Source organism: Cricetulus griseus, chromosome 4 (genome assembly GCF_003668045.3).
Source record: "Cricetulus griseus strain 17A/GY chromosome 4, alternate assembly CriGri-PICRH-1.0, whole genome shotgun sequence".
NCBI classification, from domain to species: domain Eukaryota; kingdom Metazoa; phylum Chordata; class Mammalia; order Rodentia; family Cricetidae; genus Cricetulus; species Cricetulus griseus.
Window position 1 is genome coordinate 144001105 of NC_048597.1, and position 21320 is coordinate 144022424.

General features: G+C 44.3%; 1 pseudogene; it reads right to left on the reverse strand.

Moving 5' to 3' along the window:
* Positions 1-7644: 7644 nt before the first annotated feature.
* LOC100766291 lies at positions 7645-18323 on the reverse strand (annotated as a pseudogene).
* Between the last annotated feature and the right edge of the window lie 2997 nt (positions 18324-21320).

The following is a 21320-nucleotide window of genomic DNA, read 5'->3' on the forward strand; positions in this document are numbered from 1 at the left end:
ACCCTCTTTAAAAAATATGCCCACGGAGCTCTTTTTTGTTTTTCATTCTACAAAATTCATTTTAGAACTAGTTCACAACTTCAACAATACCCCCAAAATTTCCAGGTGAATTTTTTTTTGTTGTTGTAATTCAAAGCTTATTGATTATACCTATCCTCTAACTTACTTTACACATATTTGATTTTCACTTTATGTGCATTATTTCATTTAGACTTTGGTCTAATGCTGCATGATAAACACACCTCCTTCTTTACAGATAAGAAAAAGCAAAGGTATTAACTTTACTAAGCTCAAAAAGTTATGAGCAACCCCCATTTCAGCCGTCTGAGTTGAGAACCCACGCTTTGCTCATGGCCATGCGAAGCCCGAGGTTTACAACGCAGTATGATAAGCCCGAGGTTTACACCGCAGTATGATATGGAGCACACATTCTTAAGCAATTGCTTTTTATTTTTCACTCTCATTTTGTTTTGCAAGTGTCAAAGTGAGCAAATTGAAGTTTGTTGATAAGGCAGCACGTCATAAGATGTCCTGTAGATGGTGCTGTTTCCACACTTTTGTAATAGGAAACACCTCATATAGCCACCAGGGGGCACTGCGTTGTGCCTGGGTAATTAGCGGCGAGATCCTGACTGATCTAGCACCAAGAAAGGAAAGCCATCATACTCTTCCTCTGTAACAGGGACTCTCAGCTCCATCTCGCGGGCCTCTAAACATCCAGGGTTTCTAACTGCATGGGTTTAGTCCTTGAGGCGCTTCCTACCGCCTGTGCTCAGCTCTCCTGCTGCAGTCAGTGGGAAGATCCTCTCATCCCTTCATCCCCCTTGTCCTCTGAGCTACATCTTTGATCCTACACACCCTAGTTTAAAATTGTTTCACAACCGTACTGTCGCCTAGCTTCTCCAGCTCTTCCCATTCTCAGAGGTGAGAGAGGGTGCCAGGCCTTGGAAAAGCAGGCATGAGGGCGTTCCGAAGAAGCTAGGCACAATGATCAATGGGGGCGTCCCTGCTCCACCCTGACATTTGTCTGTCAGCGGAAGATGGCTGCTGACACACAGTGCTGTTGTCTGTGAACACGCCATCCAGGCTTAGCATGAACTGCCTGCATTGTTCAGATGGATAAACCTGGGAAACACTACGCTAAGTGGAATAAGTTTGCAACAGAACGTCACAGACTGCACGAATCCACTCACGTCAGTGAGGCGGAGGATGCGCTGGCCTCAGTGGACGCCTGTGACATGAAACAAAATTCAGCACATTTCCCCTGAAACTGTCCTCCAGACAGCCCCTGTGGAGACAGGTTGACAGCATCCTCCTTCCTCAAGCCACTCTAGCTGGGAGCCAGGGAGTACCGAAGAGGCCCTCCGTTTTGTCTGGAAAGCTCATTTCTCAAAGGCAGGAGAGAAGAGGGGGAAATTGATCAAACATGAGTAGACGTGAACTGGGCCCGAGTTGGTCCGTCTGAATGCTAGAGATGGATTGCAGGAGATTTTGGATGGAGGAGAATCTAAGAAAATGCTACCTTTTAAATAGGCTTATTGCAGTGTAAACTGATATAAAAAACTGCACGTATTTAATGAGTTTGTTACCTGTGAGGCATCCCCACAGTCCAGGTAAATGTCACATCCACTACCTCCCCATGTTTCTTTATGTTTTTTTTTTTTAATTATTTTTTATTTGGGATTAAAAACACTAATATAGATCCAACCTCTTAACAAGTTTTGCATGCACAACTCCACAAACACCACATCCTAAAACCCTGGGCACATCTCAGAACCTTAGGCATTACATATGGGCAGATGTTGAGAATTCACCCATTTCTGTAACTGGAACCTTTCACCTGCTGGCAAGTTCCTACGTCCCTTCTCCGAAGCCTCCAGCAGCTACCATTCTATTTTCTCCTTCCACAAAAACTGACAGCTAGAGACAACCTCTTGTAAGTGGAGTTACACAAACGCACTGTCCTCCATGGCTAAATTACTTCATATAGCAGAATGTCTTCCATGTAGAATATACCTTACCCAACTCTCTGTGCCTTTTGTAGGGAGACAGAGAAAGGGCAGGAAGGGAGAAAACACCATAGTCACTGATTCGTTCCTGGACAGTTTTTGGATCTTGGTTGGGGCCTGGGATGTAGAAGGGGAGGAGCCCGAGGTGCTCACAGGTGGTTTCAGTGCTCACTGGGGCTGTTTCTCACTCATGGAGTGCTGGCAGGAAATCCAGCCTGCAAGTTTATTGAGACCATCTTGCTGTGCTGTGCTATTCTGTTATATTATGTATCAATATATGCCTTCACTCTGGAGTCCCTTTATAGACATCTGTCCTATGCATCTAAAACTTACTCTGTATGCAATTATTTCCCTGTCACCTGGCTAGGCCTATCTTCAAACTCTCCTGTCCCCAGGGCCTCACTCACCTTAGTGTTTGTCTCACCATAGAGCCTGGAGAGCAAAGCCTAGCACCCAGCAGCCACATTCCACAAGTATTCACTAAGTGGATGGAGGGAAGGTTAAAATACACAGCATTTCACATCTTTGAATTATATTGACATCTTATTAGTATAAAGCAGTTGGTCTGATGCCTTTTATTACACACAGAGACACAAGCACACACACACACACACACACACACACACACACACACACACACACACGGACACACACACACACACACACACACACACACACACACAGAGTTGCTACTTAAAAAAAAAAAACAACTCTCCTTTCCCCATTGGAAGTCCTTCTAGGGCTATGCTTGCAAACTCCCCCAGCCCCCATCTTCTTTTTGTTTCTCTTCCTTTCTTTCCTACACTTTTGTCTGCAGATAGGGTCCTACTGTATGGCCCAGGCTTGTCTTGAACTCAAAACCTTTCTGCTTTAACCTCCCAGGGCTGGGATTATAGGCATGTCCCACCACATCTGCCAGCAGGTCACTTCTTGCAGAGTGGTGGATTCCAGTGGCTTGGGTTCTATTTACAGGCCTGAGACTCTGATTCCTCAAATATCTTCTTGCAAGTCAGTATTGCAAAGTTTCAAAGCAAGCTTACAGTGAGAAGGGACACAGGCGGTAGAACGCTTGATTTGCCTATCTAGGACAGAGAGAATTCTCTGGTCAGACAGGGTCACAGCCTGCCTGGGGGTCCACCCAGCAGGCAATTCCCAGGGTACCAGCCCAGGCTCTCTGATCTGGGGATAGTTGCCATTGGCACATGCACACTCTCTGTCACACCCTTTTCCAATTCACACGGAGGCAGGGCACACCTTTGAGAGATGGGAGAGTGTGGGGTATTACAGGAAGAATAGAAGAGAAAAAGTACTATACACAGCTTTGTTAGTAACTAGAGGGAGAGCTGGGGCTTAGTGTTTAGGCATACAGACATACAGTCCTATAGTCCTTATGCTGGAGGGCCTTGAGAATTGAATTGTGTAAAGAGTGCTTTTTTTTTTTTTCTTTTAAGTGTCTGCTTTCTTTCCCCTGTTTCTCCGTCCTCATGACTTTTTTTTTTCTACTCACAAGGGACAGCTTTCCCTCTGCTGCAGTAGAACACATGACAGCACATGTTCTGGGAACTAGATTTCCTGGGTTCAAATCCTGGCTTTGACTTTTGGTTGAAGCATGACAATTAGGAAAGCTCACTTCATGCATGCCTATAATTTAATCACCTCTTTTGTAACACGGGTCGCCTCAAAAGATGCTTGTGAAATGGGATAAATAACTCAGGTGTTCCAACAGCACTTGGCGTTTAGACAAGTACTCAGCCACGAAGAGATTGTTGGTCATCTCTGCCTCCCCTCTCCCACTGTTCCCTTTGATGTAGTTTCTACTCATTCTAAAAGTATTCATTTGTCCGTGAGGATCCATCGCTGTGACAGGTACCTAGGAAGATACCGGCCAAGATGAGGTATGACCTCTGTTGTCAAGGATTTGAGATCAGCTATGCAGCCAGAAGCTAAATGTTTAAGCTAAAGAACAAGGCATGGTGAGGTATGTGATGTTAATCGGTGTCATTAGAGCAGAGTGGGCAGGGGCTAGCTGGAGAAAGAGTCATGAAAGTCACAACTTGATTTGCTGCCAAAAGGTGGTAGACCATGGAGAACTGATTTATGACTTTTCCACCCCGACAGTGACAACTCCCTGAACTGATTTTATGTCAATATGGAAAACACAACTTCCACCACTGAGCTCTGGGGGCATGTTTCATGCTCCACAGGTAGATCATGTGTGAACTTAGACCATCACTGCTTTTTTAACTGTAAGAAAAGAGGCCAAGGTTCAGGGGCTGTCTCATTCCACTGAGAAAATATTCCCAAAGCAAATGCGGGGTAGCTTTCCCTACCTACGTCTGCCATGACTCTCTGTACCATGGCTGCAGAGGACTTGTGTTTAGGTCAATAAATGCCACTCCTCTATTCTGGTCTTGTCTCCCCCAAGAAGTCTATGAATTTATAAGGTCAGCCTAAATTGTGGATAACCATTGTGTCTCCAGACCTGTGAAAGAAGACTGGCACTTCAGGAGACACATCACGATTGTAAGAGACTTTCCTTGGGGAAATCCCCTCCCCCACACTTACTCACCCAAATAGGAAGTGTGGGTCAGACCAAAGTACTGATACTGCCAATGTCCAACTTGGTGAGCCAGTGAGTTTTATTGTGGTTACTTACAGGAGTATGGGTGAGAGGGCAACTTACAGAGGCAGAAATGACTCAAAGACAGCTGCAGCACCAAAGCCCACCCCAGCGTGGTGACAGCTCATGAAGGCTGGGAACCTGGAGCACACTGAATAGCCTACAGGCTACACCACTGGAGAGTCCCGCCACAGTGATTGTCTGCCTCTTATGTAACCCAGGAGAGAGAAGGAGTATGCAAGGATCTTGTGAAGGCTTTGGAGCCCCGTTCTGATCTCATGAGAGACTTGTGCAGCTCATCCAAGATGCTCTGATTCAGGATGACCAAGGTCAAGTCCTACCTGCAGGTAACAGTTACACAGCAGCACCAGAAGCAGAGGTAGGTGGGTAGGTGGGTGGGTGGGTGGGACTAATTTATGATCTGACTCGGGAGGATATAAAATTGAGGAAACCCCTCATACCACAGGCTCAAGAATGCCTAAGGGAGGGACTTTAAGCTCTGTTCATAGGAGACTTCCTACCCAATGTAGGAAGTTGAAGTTGGGGACCCCGAGGAGAGATAAATGGATCAACCTGCTCTACTCAGGTGTCTTAACTTTGATGGAGATTTACCTGTCCTGATTCCATGTATAATTCTATCTGAAAGGTGGCCACATGTAAAGGAAGTTGGAGAAAGACATTAACCTAGAGTCAAAGCCTCAGACCTTTGAAGCTGCTCAGACCCCCTGAGAGCAGGCGTGCCCTGGGCTGTATCTATGCAAGCAGAGTGCCCATGCTTCCCCTTTGGTTCCCTCTGTTCTTTAAGCCTGCTATCTCGATTTTTGTTTCAGATCCATTTGAAATTTGATTGAGAACTTTGAAGCTTTCTTTGCAAAAATGCACACAGGCACATTCAGTTTCAGTGGAGGTCCTGGCCTGGGAGACCCACCTGGATACTTGGTGATTGCTCCTGCCTCTATTATTGCTGCCATTATTATTATTGTTGTTGTTGTTATTTTAACTCTGCAGTAGTCCTGACAGTGTTCTTTCAACACTTCTCAGCTAGACTCTAAACTGTTCGAGGGCAGTGCTGGGATCTCAGCAGTGGGAGGGCAAGAGAGCCACTGCAGGGGAGCAGAATTTCTACTCTTTTTCAATGTCTGCTTTTCAGTATTTATATAATGCTGTTAGCATAGTTCATCCCATTTAAACATTCTTTATGGATAAATGCTGGAACTTCCTTCCTGCAGACTATGCCGGGCCTCGTTTTAGACTTTATGTCACATTAGTTGGAGAGACCCTCTGAGATGTTCTAGCATTCCTGCTGCAGAGTGTAGCTTGTGTTGAGTCACATATTCACAACTGTCAATTGCTGTGGCTTAGATTTTGCTTATTGGAGGAGATCTGAGGAAGGTGATGGTGACAGTGGGTGGGGAAGAGGAGAGTTATCCCAAATCATTTGTCAGTGTTGAATTTGTCTCACAGGATACTGAAATAAAGTTTGGAGGAAAAATTAATGGACTGGTGAGCTGGTGAGAGGACATTTTGGCTGTAAAAGACTTTTTACCATGTGAGACTTCACCCCTCACCCCAGTATTTCTCAGAGCAACTGCCAGATAGTACCAGTCTCTCGGCAGCTGCCACCCATTTATTTGTGGGACCCTGCAGAGGCTGAGAAGAGGGGCACTACAACTGGGGAAAATAAAATTGTGTTCACGGCCGGTGCATTTCCGTGATGCCAAGGTGACCAGCCTACGTCTCCCTCCCAGGCCGGTATTGGGTGGCTCTGACAAGTGTCCAGAATGCTCTCAGCCCAGCATCTGCTGCCCGATTGCCATGGAGACGGCAGCTGCAGCGAAGTCCCCTTTGAGAACACGCCGAGGAGATTTCTAGAACCATTTTGGAAGCATTTGTCTCAACAGTGCCCGCTAATCTCCCTTTCATTTGTAATTATTTTATCGCCTTGATTCTGTGCATTGGCATGGGGCCCACGGCTGATGCTGCTCCCTGCCGGGGTCCACCGGGAGGTGCCCGCGCCCCGCCGTCTGCGTGGAGATGAAAAGGGTGGAAAGAAGACGAGCCCAGCTCCCTGGCTTCAAACAGGCCCTGTCTCCCGTGGGCAGCCCGGGGAGGGCCTGGCTGATTGAAGTAGCCGGAATTATGAAGCTCATAGCCTTTGAGGCCAGCCGCCCTATCCCGGCCAAGAATAATTGAACAAATAGTTTATCTGGTGCACCAACAGCTGTAGAGCCGGGCGATTTGAGAGGATTAGGGGAGAGTAGTGAACGGATACTCCCACAGCGCCTCCAAATCCTCACCCTTAGTCGGACCAGCCAAGAACACATGGTGAAGCCCTGACATCACCCTTTAAAGTCCATTTCTCTCCCTTCCCAAGCGATGCTTCCCAGTGCTTCCAAGAATTTTAAGTGGACAAGGCAACTACCTTTGAGGGTCCCCACCGCTGGATTGCATTCAGTGGTTCCTTGTAAATTACCCAGAACTCATTTCATACCAGACAGCTCAGATTCACAGGGGCTGGGGGGGGAGATTCTGGTCGGTCTGGGAGGCAGAGGCCACTGCCTTTCCTCAAGTCTGTGCTGCCGACAGCTGTTGTGATGTCTAAGCAAGGCCAGGCCAAGTTCAGGGTAGGATGAAAGGGACATTATTTAGGAGGGCGATGGCAGAGGACAACGAAACAGGACTCCTCCCTGAGGGAGAAAAAGTAACAAACAACTCCAAATGAGCCAAAGATTTGTTTATTTATTCCTGTTTTTTTTCTTAAAGCATATTTAATATAACTTAGTTTAATGGGAGTTATACAGGGGCTGGGGTGTGGCTCAGCAGTACCGCATTTGCCCAGTATGCACCAGGCCCCAGGTTCCATCTCTGGCACTCCTAAACAAACACTTCCAGCTACCCCTCCTTAAAGAAATAATTGCTTGGAGATCATTGATCGACAGCCCACGGCAGTCCCACGGCCTTGTCAAAATCATAATGTTGGGAGGAACAAGGACAACTTGAAGTTGTGTCTCTCTCTTAGTCCTTCTCATAGACTTCAGGTTTATACTTGGTGCCTTTTTCCTCCTGGACCTCAGAAAGGACACCTGGGTATTCTGGGAGAACTTATATCTCCCCTAATCAATTTCTGGGAAAACCATGTCACTTTCAGATTCTTGCATGATCCTTGTCCCAGTTTGAGGTAGCCTGGCTGCCCAAACCTTGTCTACTTTATTTGATAACTCCGGTTTGTCAATAAGTTTTAAGGCATTGTCCAGGCTTTTGGCAAGAGAATGAGCTCCTTGTGATGGTTCCTTGAGATGGTTCTACTGAGAACTGTGTTAATTCTATTCGTTAACAGCCCCTTTTTTTCTCAGGAACAGAGATTCAGGTTTTCCCATCTGTAATCATCAGGTCCTGTTTACCTTCCACTGAAGGAGCTGAGGTCATTCTTTGGGAGAATTTGAACTCCTTCCTGAGCAGAGACCAGGCTACATCTCCATTCTTGCGGACACTCATGCTCTGGGATGCAGCAATGACACAGTTCTGGGATGAACCACCATGGCAGTGGCGATCACTTCCTCACCAACCTGGGCTACAGGCTTCCCCTCAAGTTTGGCAAAAAATTCTATTTATTCATTCTTAACCACTAGATGAATACTTGAGTGAAATTTGAGAGAAAACCTTTATAACCTTTAAGTGAGTATTTTGCTTCTAACTATGACTTTGAATTTAGAAATCACAAAGTCAGAGAAGAATAATAAATTAAATGGTGTAAAAAAATAGTCTGAGGGGATGGGTAGATGGCTCAATGGGATGGAGTACTTACTGCACACACAGGGCGATATGAGTTTGGATTCACCAAGACCCTTAAAAAAGCCAGGTTCGGCCAAGTGTTCTTGTAATCTCAGCACTGGGAAGGACTTGGGGGCCAGATATAGGAAGATCATTGGGCCTGCTGACCACTAGCGTGGTGGAAAAACAGTAAACTCAAGATTCAGTGAGAGACCGTCTCAAAGGGGGTAAGATAGAGAGGGAAAGAGAAAGACACTACATGGCCTCTTCTGGCCTCCACATGTGTGTGCAGGGTGTCTATATTCGGTTCATACACACACACACACACACACACACACACACACACACACACACACACTGAGTGGCAAAAATACAAGAAAAGAGAAAGGATTTGCAACCCATGTTATAGAAAAGCCATTCTGGCTCAAGAACTTATAGGCACCAGTCTTCAAAATACTAAAATCCCAAAAGAAGAATGGATAGAGGGTGTGAACAGATCATTTCCAGGACAGCAAATACAAAAGGTCCCTAAATATACACATTGAGGTTTAAACCCTTTACACTGGAAACAAGACAACTGAAATGTCCTTGAGGGAGGCTGGAGAGATGGCTGGATGGGGAAGAATTCTTGTGAAAGCAGGAGGACAGAGTCTGGGTTCCAGAACCCACAAAACAGGCAGGGTGTGGTGCCAAGCATGCTTCTAACCTGGCCTTAGGTGTGTGGACACAGGAAGATCACTGATGCTTGCTAGCTATCTTAAAAGTCTGAGTTCTGAGTGCAAAGGAATAGAGTGGAGGGCTCTTCTGAAGCCTTTCTCTGACCTCATGCACAGGTGTGCACACACACGTGTGCATACCCCATACTTGTGGGAGGGCATGTGCAAGCACTTGTGCATGCACTCACCCCCACACACTCTCTACCATAAAAGATCATTTTTTCACCTATTAGAATGAAAAAAATTGACAACACCTCTTAGACACATCTGTGGGGAATAGAACTCTTATGTTAATGTTGACAGGAAATTAGAGGGCAATTTAATAATATCTGTCAAAATTTGAAAGTATTATAGTCTCTGACACAGCAATGAGACCCTTGAAGATTTGCCTTATAAAAATTTGCACAGTGGCTTGAGCACAAGAATAAATTCACTAATATATTTATAACATGAAGTATAATTAAACAAGTTACAGTACGTGCCTATAATTGAATATTATACATAAGAATTAAAAAAGAATTAAAAATTTGTTAGGAACTGATTTCCAAAGTCTATGAGGTGGGAAAAAACTCAAGGTGCAGCAGAGTGTATCTAATACAATAGCAATATGGATTTATATTCCTATTTGTATTTGTATTAGATGTACTCCATTGTGTTAGTCGACTTTTTTATGTGCTTTGGTCACTCAGAGCTCGTATTCTATGGGGGGGGGGAGAATCAGTTGTACCTGTGGGGTCTCCAGTTTATGGGAGACTCACAATCAACATGCAATCTATCTTTGATGCTGCATAGACTACTTATTTACGCTGCCTTCCTGGTCCTGACTACCGTGATCACAGAGCAGAAGCAAGTGACTGCATGGGTTTGGGGCAAAGAGGCACCATCTATTTTGGACAGTGTCCTTACTTTTAAAAGATTATTATTATTATTATTATTATTGTTGTTGTTGTTGTTATTATTATTTTAGTGAAAGTGTTGGGACCCTGCTGGGTGACCTAAGGTGCCCTTGGTGTTCTCTGCCTGCTTGGAGATTAGGCATTCACGTCCCTCCTTCAGCCTGTATGCAAGAATACAAATTATCCGCTCATTGCCAGGGGGCTTGGGGACATGGATCTTGACCTGAGTAAATTTCCACTGTGGCTGCTGTTGGTATATAAGTCTACTCCCTTCTGAAATAAACAGCATTCTCCTTACAAGAATGACCCACTGTCTTGTCTTTATTTAACCCTCAGATTCCCTCTCCGGAACCCGTGAAATGCTGTAGTCCCTCCCTGGGTTGAGATTTCACGCTAACTTACCATTTCCACATTGGGATTTTGTCTGGAGCTCGCACAGTCTTGTGATTGCTGTCACAATCACTGTGAGGTCATATGTTCAGCTGCCCTGTTGTGTCTGGAGACACTGTTTCCTTGTGGTCATTGACCACCTCTAGCTTTTACAGTCTTTCAATCCCGTCTTTCTTAATGATCCTGAACCTTGGGTGTGTCATAAGTTAGGCTTTATAAAGATTTTTCTCTGTCTCAATCAGCATTCTTGCACTCTAGGCTAACACCCTATCTTAAAAAGTCATAAATTAAAGCTGTCCTGGGTGGGAAATGGATGTTCCATTTGCAGCTGAGCAGTCTGCAGTTTCTTACTCTTTGCACTTTAACCAGCTTTGTGCTTCTGTGTTAATCATCTACTGCAAATAGAAGCTTCTCTGGTAAGGGCTGAGAGATAAATTAATCTATGGGTATGATGATAAGCCATTAGGAATTGGTTCAATACTAAGTCCATTTAGAATAATAGTGGTAGGTTCTCTCCTAGGTCCTATGACCTATCTAACCACAGGGTCTTAGCCCTGATATTGGTGCTAGGTATGGGTTACATCTTGTGTAAGAGGCCTTAAATCTAATCAGAAAGTGGTTGGTTACTCCTATGATGTTCATGCCACTATTTGGGCTTGTCTTGACAAGCCATTCATTATTGTAGCTTGCAGGGTTCAGAGCCTGGTAACACTGATGATTACTTTCTCCCCCAGTATCATGCATAGCACTTTCCATGGTGAAAGTGAAAGACCCCTGGAGGCTCAGGCCCTCAGGATCTTGGCCCAGGACTGGGACAACCCCAATCACCAAGTGGAGTCGAAAACTTGATGCAAACAGCAAGAGGTTTTATTGCAGTTGTTTAACGAGCTAACCCCATGTTAGCACGGACCTTTCATCCATCCACCATGGTGGATGGCTGGGAAAGACACTGAGAAACCACAGGATAGAGATCTTATAGGGCAGCGTAAGGGGAGTATCCAGGGGTACGCACAGGCTCTGGATTGGTGTGCCTCCAGCCTTGGAGGACTTGCCCCGTGTTAATTGGTCAACTGGTTGTTATAGCCCATAGGCCCTCCCAGAATGGTTGCTATGCTCTTCATGTCATTGCTGTACACTTGTCTGTAAAGCACAACCAGAGCTGTAAAACATAGCACCACCAGCTAACTTCTGATTGGTTCCTTGCCATGAGGCAGGCATCTGACCTCCTAGTGACCAAGGCAAAGTCAGGCAAGCACATGTTAGACTGTTATGGCTGCTGAAATGGGCAGGCATCTGACCTAGTGACCAAGGCAAGGTCAGGCAAGCACGTGTTAGGCTGTTATGGCTGCTGAAATGGGGAGCTGGTCCCTTCAAAAGCTAGCTACTAAGGGCAAAGCTTCCAGATAGTACCAGAGTGATTCCATCATAGTGCGTGACTCAATTATGTGATGTCTTCGGCAATACAGCCTTATCGTCAAGTTCTGGAGGGTAACCATTGCATCAGCAGTAGTCTTTAATGTTTGGGATCTATGGAACTTCACTAGCCAAAAGAGGAAATAATCCATTCCCCGAACTGGGCTTTTTATTAGTTAACCTGTAGTGTCTATTAGGGGTATTGTTGTCAGTGTGTGTGTGTGTGTGTGTGTGTGTGTGTGTGTGTGTGTGTGTGTAAACTTCTACAGTGGTAGGTAGAAGATTTTATATGTCTTTGTTTGAAGGTCTTTAGTGTTTATCCCTTTCTATATTTCTTCCTGTATTGATTAGGGTTTATTTATTTATTTATTTATTTATTTATTTATTTATTGCAATTTAACTGAAGCTGGAGTAATCATAGAAGAAGGAACCACATTTTAGGAATTGCTTCCATTAAAGTGGATTATAGTTAAGTCTGTGGGGCATTTCCTTGATTAATGGTTGATGTTGGAGGTCCAGACGGCCCCCTGTGTGCAGTGCCACCCATGGGCTGGTGATCCTGGATTGTATATGAAAGCAAACTGAGCAAGCCATGGAGAGCAAGCTAGTAAACAGTGTTCCTCCATGGTGTCTGCTTTACTTTAGTTCCTGCCTCCTGGCTCCTGCCTTAAGTTTCTGCCCTTACTTCTCTCAGTGCTTACCTGTCATGTGGAAACCGTTAGCTGAAATAAACCCTTTCTTTTTCAAACTGGGTTTGGTTGGTGTTTTGTTGCAGCAACACAGATGCAACTTAACATGTTCTGTTTCACTATCCTCTTTAAGTCTTTATACCACTGTGTTATATCTTCCCCTCTTTAAAGTACCCCCGTGGTCCCCCTTGCAGAGTCCTGATCTCTGTGAGCATTCTAAATGAAACACACATATATGAATATTGACAGCTAACATCCACACATGAGAGAAAATATGCCATGTTTGTCTTTCTGGGTTTGGGTTGTCTTGCTCAGAAGGAATGACTCCAGCTCCATCAATTTACCCACACATGTCATAATTTTGTTTTTCATTATGACTGAATAGTATTCCATTGTAGAAATATGCAACAATATCTACTTATTGGTTGATGAACATCTAGGTTGTTTTCAGTTCCTAGCTATTGTGACTAGAGCAGCAATGAGCATGGATGGGCAAGTATCTCTGTCATGGGATACAGGGTTCTTCAGGCATGTGCTCAAGAGTGACACAGATGATCCTCTGCACTGGCAGCACCAGTGGCTGGCATTTTAGTTATTTTCACTCAGTTCTGTGCCCTTTTCTATGGGTGTCTAGTATCCAGTGATGTTGTAAAATGTTTTAGAAAATCAAGCCAGATGTTTTTCTTCCTGGAGGGAAAACATCTTTCTGTGCACAGGGTGCTTCTCTGGGAAGCTGAGAGAAGAGGAGAAAGCAGTGGTGCAGCTCTCTCTGTCATGAACACAACACCCCAAACACCCATGGAATTACAAAGACATATTTTCCTTTGTTCATTTTCATGTGTGTGTGTGTGTGTCTGTGTGTCTGCATGTTTGCCTTACACACACACACACACACACACACGCACACACACACACATGCTTTATATATATATATATATATAATATATATATATATATATATGCTTTAACCACTGAGCAATCTTTCCAGTTTCCCAAAAGAATTCCTGATAAAACCCCACAGTTTATATGCACTGGAGGAGTAGAAAGAAGAAATAACAGCATTTCAGGAAAGAGAGGGGAGAACTTTAGAAATGAAGTCTGTGTGTGTGTGTGTGTGTGTGTGTGTGTGTGAGAGAGAGAGAGAGAGAGAGAGAGAGAGAGAGAGAGAGAGAGAGAGAGAGGAAATCAGAGGACAACTTTATGAAGTTGGTTCTCTCTTTCCACCTTTCTGTGGGTTCTGGAAATCAAGCATAGGCTGCCAGGCTTCCGTGGCAAGCACATTTACACACTGAGCCACCTTGCTCACCATGGAGGCCATTTAAGTATCCTTGCCTATATCAGTATCTTATGCACCTTTCCCTAACAGTTTTGGAGTCTTGGGTCTTACATTAAGGCCTATGATCTGTTTTAATTGCATTTTGTACAGGGTTCGAAGGGATCTAGTTTCGTCCCTTTAACATATGAATATCTAGTTTTTCAGGACTATTTGTTGAAGAGTTTGCCTTTGGTATCTTTGTTAAATTGCCATATGGGTTTATTTCTGGGTTTTTGGTTGTATTCCATTATTCCACCACTGATCTATGTGTCTGCTTTAAAAATACAAATGGTGGCTCTGTAGGACATTGTGATGCTTCCAGCCTTTTCATTTTGTCTGAGAATATGTTGGCAACCCACAGTCTTTTGTGATTCCATATGAATTTTAGGATTTCCCTTTTCTGTTTCTGTGAAGAATAGTACTGAAAATTTTAATATTTTAATTTATTCATTTGAGAATTTCATACATGAATACTGCATTTAAGTCATTTCTACTCCCTCCTCTCCTCCTTCCAGCTTCCTTCTCCCTCCATCTCAAATTCATGACCTTTTCTTGTTTATTATGAATTTATACACACACATACATGCACCACACACACACACCACAGACACACATATATACACCACACACACAGACACACACAGACACACACACACACACAGACACACACACACACACACACACACACACACACACACACACACACCTTACTGAGTCCATTTAGTATTGTTCATATAAATGTGTGTGTATAGGGTCAACCACTTGGGATTGGATAACTTATTAATGGGCTCCTTTCTGGAGAACATGGAGTCTCCTTCTCTTAGTAGTCAGAGATTGCCTGGCTCTTCATGAAGGGGTGGGGGCCTTGAGATATTTCCCTGTCCACTCTGGTGTTTTGATGGGGATTATTGTACCAAATGTACAGATCACTTTTGGTAATAGAGCTTTTTTCATGATTCAGTTTTGCCAATCCATGATTAGTGTCTGTTTTAGTTTCATTCTTCAGTGTTTTAAAATTTTCACTGTAGGCAACTTTCATTTCCTTGGTTGGATTTATTAGTATGCAATTCATTATTTTGAAGCAATTGGAAATGTGATTCTTTTCCTGATTTCTTTCTTTGTTTGTTATTGTCTCTAGAAAAGCTAGCTTTGTTTACTGATTTGTGTATCCTGCTAAACTGTTCTAGCTAAACTTCAAGCACAATATTGAATAGGTGTGAAGTGGACACCCTGTCTCTGTTAGCATTCAGGCATTACCTTGGCCTGCCCTCAGGGTCCTCATCTACAGCCACTAAGAGCACTTCCTGTGCAAATACACTTATTAGGACTCAGGCATTACACTGGCCTTCTCCTGGGGACCTGGTAGGATACTTTATCAGTTACAGCCACTCCCTGTCTACATCCCCATATAAAAGGCAAGTCTTTCCCATCTCCCCCGCCTTCTGCTGCTCTCACTCCCCAGAGGCCTCTTTTGTGCCCTTTCCCCCTCACCCCCAATAAACCTCCCACCATGAGTTTGTTGTATGGTGTGACTTTCCTTCCCATCACGGCTAAACAACAACAGTCTCATTTTTTATTTTTGTGTAAAACAGCTGATTATTTTTCCATTTAATATATCGTTAATGTTTCAATTTGTAACTTGTGTATATATTGAGGTATGTTCTTTCTTTTCCTAATTCTTCAGGACTTTATTTATTTATTTATTTTGTTTTTCTAGACAGGGTTTTTCTGTGGCTTTGGAGGCTTTCCTGGAACTAGCTCTTGTAGACCAGGCTCGTCTTGAACTCATAGAGATCCGCCTGCCTCTGCCTCCGGAGTGCTGGGATTAAAGGCATGTGCTACACCACTCAGCTCTTCAGGACTTTTGTCTTGAATATTTGTTGGTCTTTTCTTCATCTAATGTGATAATCATGTGATTTTTGTCTTTATAACTATTTGTGTGATATATAATACTTATTAATTTGCATATGTTGAGCCATCTTTGTATTTTGGAGTGAAGCTTACTTGTTCATGACAAAAATATTTTTGATATTTAATTGATCCAATTTACATGTGTTTTTAAGAACTTTTGCATCCTTGTTTGTCAGAAAGATCGGTGGACAATTTACTTGTTTGTTTGTTTGTTTTGAAACAGAGTTTCTCTGTGTGGTCCTGGCTGCCCTGGAACTTTATCTGCAGACCAGACTAGCCTTGAACTCAGAGATCCACCTGCCTCTTACCTCCTGAGTGCTGGGAATAAAGGCTTGATGATTTACTTTTTTCTTTTATTCTTACATGAACTTTGTATCAGTGTAATGCTGGCTTCACACATGAGTTTTGTGGCATCCCTTCCTCTTCTATTTATGGAATTGCTTGAGGAGCCCTGGCATTAGGTGGTCTGTAAAGACATTAGACTTCAGCCTGACTCTGTCAAGATCTGAGTCTTTAGTTGGGAAACAGCTTATTACTGCTTCATCTTGTTGCTTATTTTAGACCAGTTTAAGTTACTTAAGTCATCTTGGTTTAATTTTGGTAGACCATATATGTCTAGACATTTGTCCATTTCTTCTACATTTTCCAACATATTGGAACATAGATTTTTAAAATATGCCCTGACTCTCAGGGGTGCTTGCTGTAATGTCTCCCTTTTTGTTTATAATTATATTAATATGAATCCATCTTTTCTTTCTTTCTTTTGGTTTGTTTGGCTAAAGGCTTGCCAACTTTATCCTTTTGAATAAATAATTATTTGATATTCATAGTGTTCTATGTTGTTTCCATTTCATCAATTTCTGCCTGACTGCCCTAGCCCATGAGAATGGGGTATTGAAGTCACCCACTGTTACTGTGTTGAGATTCATCTTTGTATCTAGTACAGTTTCTAATGTTGCTGTACTAGCACCCACTGCGTGGGCTAATGACTGTTCTTGTTGTGACGCTACCTGCTAGACTACCACTGTACTGTGTGTAGCAAAGTGATTGATGTGTTCTGTGACATTACATCTTTTTATTTAAAACGAGCTCCCTGTGCAGCTCAAGCTGTCCTTGAACTTGTCATCTTCCTACCTCAGCCTCCTGAGTTCTGGCATTGCAAGCATGAACTGCTACAGAGATGTAAAGGACTAAGATTTAGGAAGATTAATGTTTTCTATACGTGAGAGTGGTATTTTCTCCTTAGCTGGGAATGCATAGCTGGAAAGCATGCAGTGGCCACCAGTAATCCCTTGATTTGTATAAGACACAAGCACTTTTGTCCACCATTACTTTTGTCCCATCAATGCAAATTCGAACACAGTAAAAAAGACAAATTCCATGTTAGTATTATTTTGAAAACACTTACATTGTTCTGGAGAACTCCTTGCAATCTGTAGATCAGTTTAAAAATATGGATATAGATTCTAGAGTGTGCAAAACTCATAAACATCGGATGTCTTGGCAGAACCATTGTATTGTTTTAGAAAAAATCCAAGCTCATGCATTTGGCATGGTGGGGGGCAACCTCTTGCTCCTGAATGACCATATCTGGTCTTATACTCAACATTTTGCTTCATCTTGATATATATAAAAGTCAGAGCTTCCAGCTTCACCCCCTTTAAACTTTCTTTTTATTTAGCCTTTGTGTCTTTCACATCATGCATCTCGATTCCATTCATTTTTGTATCTCTTCATGTCTACCCTCTGCCCTTGCAACCTCCTCCACACAAAAAGAATAAAATTCCAGAGAAAATACAGAGAAAAGAAAAAAAAAGTCTCCTCATGGAAGCTGTAGTGTGATGCACTGAGTCACATAACATATCCTTTGGTCCATATATCTCTACGTGCAAGTGAACACTGCAGAGTCTTTGGCCTGGTTTGAGACTTCTGCTTTCTGCTACACCCTCGCTCCCGTTGTTGCCCTGTGTCATGGAGATCCTGCAGCTTTGGATGTGCCTGCCTTTCACGTGCTCCAGCAGATCATGGATGGGGTGGATGATGGGATGGGCCAACTCTTTCCCTGCTCTCTCCCATCCTTACCACCAGGGTGAGCTTTCTGGCATTGCCCTGGCCAGTTCACCCATTGCAGCTAGGAGCAAGGGGCAGCAGGGCCAGGTTTCCTGCTTTCACACCTCAGTCAGCTCACCCACACCTACATCCCTACTGTGCTGCCCAGGCCAGGTGCAGGGACCGCTCTCCTGACTGCTGTGCTGGTGAGGGACAGGGCCACATCTCCCAACTGCCACAGGTGGGTCATTTCTCTCTTTCCCAAGCAACATGGCAGATGGGGGACAGTGTCAGATCTCCAAATATCACGCTCTTGTGGCCAGTTCACCTGCACTCCTGCCAACAGAGTCAGCTCTATTGTGCTGCCCAGGTAAGGTGTAGGACCCTCTCCTGAGTGCTTCAACAGGAGAGGGGCAGGCCTAGTCCTCTCTAGTGTTGGCACTAGTGAGGGGTGGGACCAACTCCGTATAGTCCTATCCTTTCGGCCTTTGGTGGTATCTGGAGCCACAGACATCAACACCACTGGCGGCTGAATCACAGCCATGAACCCAGACAGGGCCCTGGCAGCAGCCAGACCCAGACATCACCATAGCCCTGGTTAACAATCAAGCCACCCACATCAGGCTGTTCCTCACTGCTTTCACCTCATCAGATAGTCCTCTGTCCATAAGACATGAACAATTCTATCTCTCTCTCTCTCTCTCTCATACATTTGCTCACCATAATAATGCCAGACTGCCCAGTGACACAAGGTGCTGCGTGGGTGTGTGTTTTCTTTTCGGCATCCAAGGAATAGACTATGGGTCTCCTTGTCCTGCTCAGTCCCCTGATAGCACTGGGCAGGGCTGTGTTTTTTCCTTGGCACCTGGGCTTCCTTCACCTTTCAAACCCTAAAATCTCCTAGGGTACTGATGGTGAAATAGGCCTATCTTCCTTTAGTCTCAGCAGAAGTAGGTCAGAGATACATCTGACTTGCAAACACTGAGAATGTCACTCATTTTGTTGGGTAGGTGCCACAGAAGTGTCTGTTGTAAATGCTTCTGATTTTATGTGATTACTAAATTTAGGTAGGATATTCTAGGTCTTCTATTAGCAATTGATGTCTGATAAAAATCAAGTTTTGCAATAGTATTCTACTGTGCCTGTTTCTGGGAAAGAGATTCAGGACTAGAGTTTCTGAATGACTCTGTGAAAATGAGCCCAGACTTCATTGGTTGCCTTAGACTTCTGTTGTGTGGGCTGTAAAACAAACTTGCATGATGACAGTCACATTTCTCCACCCTGTTAGAAAGGAAGGGTCCATCCTAGGTGCTGGAGGTCATCCCAGGAGATTGTGTTGGCTGACTCTTTGAATCCTCAGTGGGGTGGATTGAGAGTGTCAGGAGGGGACCAAGGGTAGCATGGGGTCAGTACTTTCACAATTGCTTCTCTTCAGGATCATCTGGAAGTTTGTGGGCCCTACATGCGTGCTCACTATGGGCTTTCCCATTAGAAAGCAGGGCAAAAGGGGACATTGGCAGAGAGACTAGGGACTTCTAAATTAAGGAGGTCGCTAACGATTGGCAACAACACAAGGGAGGTTGTGTTGTGTTCCAGACCTCTGTATAACGGTTGTTAAGTCACAGCGCATCTTGAGGTGACTCTTGGGATTTCATCTGTGAATGTGGGCATTTACGATCCTTCTAGATTTGTTGACTATTATCGGAACGCTGGTGATTGTTGTTTATGAAAACATTTTACTATTGTCACCTCTAGGGGGCATGCCAGGACTCCTGATGGATTTAAAAAGTTAAGTGGGCAATTCCTTATCATTCCCTATGTGTCTGGGGACCTGAGTTCTAAGTGAAAAAGAATTTACTATTGAGGGAAGGAACCAGAGGCTGAATTCATAAGTGAGAAAGAAAGGAAATGGCAGTAGATACGCCAGGAAGAAAGGGTTTAGAGAGACTGAATCAAAGTAGGGGTCCCAGGTGTGTAAGGAATGCAGTGCTGAAGGCCAAACTTGGAGACAAGCACAGAGGGAAATTTGTAGCTATTTTGAAAATGGGTCCAGTTTTTCCATCCAGTGAATACTGAACAATCCAGGAACATATTGGGTATTGGTAAGGAAGATGATGGGCACAGATGGCCTGTCAGGTCCATGGGCAGTTGGCCATCACTAAGGTGTTATGGGAGTTAGGATGGGCGGAGTTCAGGCAGAGAACAACATGTACTACAGATATAACCTGGTCTAGGGGGTCAGAGAATAGCCGAAGGATTCTTGTAAGGATTGTAAGGATCAGTAGGAATTAGTATGTGCAAAGGGAAGATGGAAGCAGTGTTTGTGACGGAGGAAGGAGGATGTCATGTGAGGGGGACATCACTGGAAAGGAAGCAGTGTGTGGGGGTAGGGACATGGTATGTAGGAAATGGAAAGACAGATATGGCAGGTTTCCTGAATGGGGGATGGAGGAGTGGGTAGTGTAGGCTGGAAGGATCAGCAGGGACAGGTTACATCAGGAGTCTGAACTCAACCCTGAGGACGACAAGAACCTTTGGAAGGCTTAGGGAGGCACATGTGTGGAAGGAATAAGACTTGGCAGGGACTTCTTTTAGGACTGGTTACAACCACACAAGGGAGAGATGGTGGGGACTGGAGGGAGCTGAAGAGGACTGCAGTGTTTAGTAGGTGGCCAGACTAGATTTTCAAACCTATGGCTTCATTAACAAATGAGCAAAACTGATACTATTATGTCCCCACAAGCAAGACAGATAATGTGAAGAAATATTCCTTCCACTGCGACCTCACTTAATCTGACTGCATTGCCTGTGTGGACAGGTAACTACAGAAACCTACCACTCCACCTTGGGGGCGGGGGCTCTTTTTTGCCCCACAGCTAAAATATTCTGGCACTTTAAGCATCACTGAAGAAAGAGATAAAACTCCAGTTGGCCTCTAACCAGAGACCTGGATTAATGAAATGCTACCTATTACCAGGAATGGTTACAAGAAGTCTCTCAACTCCATTGAAGAAATACTTTCTTCTGGGATCTGTTGAGTTTTTGCAGACTAGCTGTTTGCAGCAGAAGTAGCGGCAGAGCACATTTTCTACTTGGAGCCTTGCATTGGTGGAACAGAATACTCTGATGGCTGAGAACTGGCTTCACCACCTTCTGTAGCATGGTACAGTCTCAGAAGTGGGCCACAGCCCTTCAGAAGAGTAGAGACCAGGACTAGTGACTAGGCTTTCAATAAAATATTTTCCATCAGGAGCAGGATGTGCCACTCATTGCATACCCAGGATACAAGGTTAGCTGGCCTGTGTTCTGAGGTCAATCTGAGCGTGCTGGAGATGTGGTCTGGGACCCTCAGTGGGAGGTGTGAGTGCCAGGCCTGTAACTCTAGTACTGCTCAGAGCTTTGGGTCATAAACTCAAGTCTGTCTATTCTTATCTCCTCACAGGTGCTGGCAAGTTCACAGCACACCAGGGAATCTCAGAGCTCAGATTACACCCAGCCTGTGTGGTCACCTGCTGCAGGAGCTACATTCTCATACCTCGTG